Raw genomic sequence first — 3,609 nt, forward strand, 5'->3', positions numbered from 1 at the left:
GTTGGATGACAGACAAAAGCGCCAGCACCGACAAACCTGTAACCCAGCGCAGCAGTCGTCGTCACCTATCACCCTCCCCTGCACTGGGTGCCCATTTGACAGCTACGTGCCATGCCCTTCATCAACCCTGGGGCCTGCCTGCAGCCTGGGCTGCACAGGAGGCCTTCGGGATAAAACTCTGTTGCCACCCGTCACTGTAATGACAGGGCATACTTATCCCGTAATAACCAATCCATCGGCAAGGCCAAGAAAAATTTGTTCAAAAGGGAAATGGTAGTTCTAGAGATTATTTCAATACAAAATGACCACTGGAACCCAGCTGAAATAAATTACTTACCTGGGTTTCCTCTGCCTCCTTAGCCGGAAATGTGGTGCCATTCCTAACAGGGGCGCCACCCAGCCCTGAATCTGTAAAGGGAGAGCAGAGCTGAAGGCGGATTATATCTGACCGAGGCCTTGCGGGGGAAGCACGAGCCGAGCCCTCCCTGCCCTCCTCCAGGAGCTCTCACTCCCGACCGCGCCCCGGGCTCTTCACAGAAGCCGCAGGTCTCCCTCCCGCCTCAGGTGACCCCGAGGACGAGGGGAGACTGGACCCCTGTCCCATGACGAGGACACCACAGTGCCTTTATTCAGGTGTTTTCGTAGCTAATCACCCTGGATGGGGGCTCAGTGCTCAGATCCCTGGCAACCAACACTGACACTCGGGACTCACAGCACACTTCAGGGCAAATCAGTCTGTATACAGATTATACATTAAAGTAAGAAGGGTCTTTCGTAGGAAGAGTATCAACAAGCCCTGACTGTGAGCTCCACCTCTTCCTCCTCAGCCTGTTGGTAAACTGTTATAAGCCTTCTCTCTGACAGCGCATGTCTTGTATAAGTGACCAGATGTCACATAAACATTTATGAAAGAAGTGGCCTCAATGACTCATGTTGTAATAAGCGGCAAAAGAATGGTGAGTTACATGGAGTAGCTGCTGGGAGACTTTAGAGTTACACGTTAACTCTGGGAGAGGGAGGCTACGTAGTCATGTCACTTACTAACTGGCTACTCTAAGTCACTGTGCAAGCTTTTTTATAAGAACGAAGGGACCTGAAAATTAGTGAAGAAATGCCTGCTGCCTTAAAGCAGATCTTGAATAGAATATTTATCCACCAAGGCAAATGAAGAAAAATGTTTTTCTCGTTATGACATACTGCCTTCATTCTAAAACGTCATCCATGCTATTTTCCTGAAATGAGAAGAAAATTCAGCCTTCAAAACCGTGTCCAGGCGGGAAGAGGGGGCTGACTCTCACATCTTCTAGCGCACAGAAACCAGCCATGCCAGCCACGCCAGCCAACCAAGAGCCTGGGGGGCGGCCCGCAGTCCCTGGAGGGGCTCGAGCTCCACTGCTCACAGGGGACAGAGCCCTGCTGGCTGGTGGCATGTAAAGAAAACAGCATCTTGTCACCCAGCTGTGAACCTGTTCCCCACAGTAAGTGTGTGGTGTGGTGTCCAGGAAACCCGACAACTACCCATGGGGACAAGCAGCCCACTGGGCGGCTCCTGCTGCAGAAATGGAGCTGCCGCACTTCACATTGTGCTCCTTACCTCTCAGGGGAGGGTGCAGCCTGTACGGTCCTCCTGGGGTGGGCTCCTGCCTCATGTATTCCTCTGCCTGCCTCCGTCTGCAGATTGCATCCAATCTTAAAGATAAAGAATGACTTCAATACAAATTACACCACGAATTCCTCTACTAGGCACAAAACAACCAGTCCTTAAAAATCTCAAAACACCCGTAAAAATGTGTCAAAATTCTGTACCTCTGTTTCAGGTGGGCAACTTCCCTTCTCAGCTCAGAGGAGTTTTCCCTTCTCAGGTCAGAATTTACCCTTCTCAGGTCAGAGTTTTCACTTCTCAATTCAGAGATTTCCCTCTCCAGCTCCTGAGACCTGAGCTGTGGGAGAAAAACATCCACGTTCAGTTGTGGCCGACTGTGCACAAAGGGAAGGAAGGAAACAAATTCTTACCGAGCTGTCTTGGGCCTTCTTCTCGGCAAGAGTGACCTGAAAAAGTCAACACATCAAGAAACACCCCATGGCAAGGGGTTCTCAGGGCCAAAATAACTGTCTGCATTAGGTGCTGAGGACTCGGTGTGTCAGGAGGAAGGCAGGTTACCTGGTGTCTCCAAGTGACCTCTGCTTCCCTCATTTGCCCGTGACATTCTTCAAGTCTTATCCTATGAGTTACAAATTGTTGCATCAGAGAAGACACAATGCTGGGTATGCTGTTAAATAACCTGCCCCAGTCCACGTTATCTGCACTGCACACTCACACACATCATCTCACCGCTCAAGACACACTGCACACGGCTGCAGAAGCACGGCAGGTGCAAAGCTGTCGCTGCAGCCACTCCTTCCGTCACTGTTACTGAACGCCTGCCCGGTTCTGCGCTGACACAATTCCCCCTCCCGTTCTCAGCATTTCCCTCACGTGTCCTGTGCTGAGCATCTTTCATCACAGAGCTTGATTCTTCCTTTCCTTACATCCTGACCCTACTTCTTACCCCTGGGTCTCCCCAGCAGCACGGGAATGTGTGTTGGTCCGACTGACGCTACACTAAACTGCTATCCTCAGGGAGACAACGGTTTATAGCACCTTCAGAAACATCTCTGTGAACCGTCTCTCCTCTCAGTCTGGCCAGCACTGGGGACCAGGAAATTCTTAGTAACTTAATACTTTTTAAAGTTAAACGTTTAACTTAACATGTGTAAAACTTAACACTTTTCCTCCTGTGTGAAGCCATGTATACAAATGTCTTTTGTTTGGGTCGGTTTATGATATTGTGTCTAAACATTTTAGAAAAGTTTTCAAAAAATCCAACAGGTGTTTTCAAAGCCGCATGTGCGGAGGAGCTGAACTCACTTGTACCATCTTGTCTCCTCTTCAGCCAATTCTGCCTCCTCCTTTGCTGCCAACAGCTGCTGCTTTCCCACTAGCTCACTTCCGTTCATGTCCACCTTCCTGAGAGGGGAAAGAAACTGTGAAATTCTGCCAGTTTCCCTCCCAGAAACTGGAAGGGAAGAATTCCATGTTCCTTTCGCCCTTCCCTATAAATGCTCAGGCTGATAAACACACAGGAAAGAATTAAAGTACCCCCCACTAATAAATATGAAAAAACTACACTCAGGCCTCTGGCTAGTGTTTGGTATCTGGGCTTCCCTTCAGCGTCCCCATCCCTACTCATTTGTGCATAAAGTAAACACACAGGAAAAGCCCACGTGAGGTGTGCTCTGCGCCCCCTCCCCCCCACCAGGCTCAGGATCCTGTGCCTGGGACAGCGCGAGCTCACTGTGTTTCAACGTGGGAATCAGGGTCTGACCAAGTCACCACAACCAAACACATTAGGGTAAAGCAAGCGTTCATGACTTGTTTGATTTCTCCCACAGAGAGCCCAGATTTCAGTCAAAACCTGGAGCAAAACCTGATCCTTTAGGAAATATAAGGAAATGTTTGTTTTTGAAAGCGGGTTAATGGGTGTGATGTCCATGACCTCTCCCTGAGAATGACAGGAAACTCTGGACAAATTATGAAATCCATGATCAAATGTACCAAATTGCTAACAA

General features: G+C 49.3%; 1 long non-coding RNA gene across 1 annotated transcript; it reads right to left on the reverse strand.

Annotated features, from left to right (window-relative positions):
* Nucleotides 1-1,594: 1,594 nt before the first annotated feature.
* On the reverse strand, nt 1,595-2,181 carry LOC141575436 (uncharacterized). Its single transcript, XR_012503018.1, has 3 exons — nt 2,014-2,181; nt 1,807-1,940; nt 1,595-1,689 (listed from the first exon to the last, which is right to left on the reverse strand). It is a non-coding gene; the product is annotated as an uncharacterized LOC141575436 (long non-coding RNA).
* Nucleotides 2,182-3,609: the final 1,428 nt, after the last annotated feature.

Source organism: Camelus bactrianus, chromosome 28 (assembly GCF_048773025.1).
Source record: "Camelus bactrianus isolate YW-2024 breed Bactrian camel chromosome 28, ASM4877302v1, whole genome shotgun sequence".
NCBI lineage: Eukaryota > Metazoa > Chordata > Mammalia > Artiodactyla > Camelidae > Camelus > Camelus bactrianus.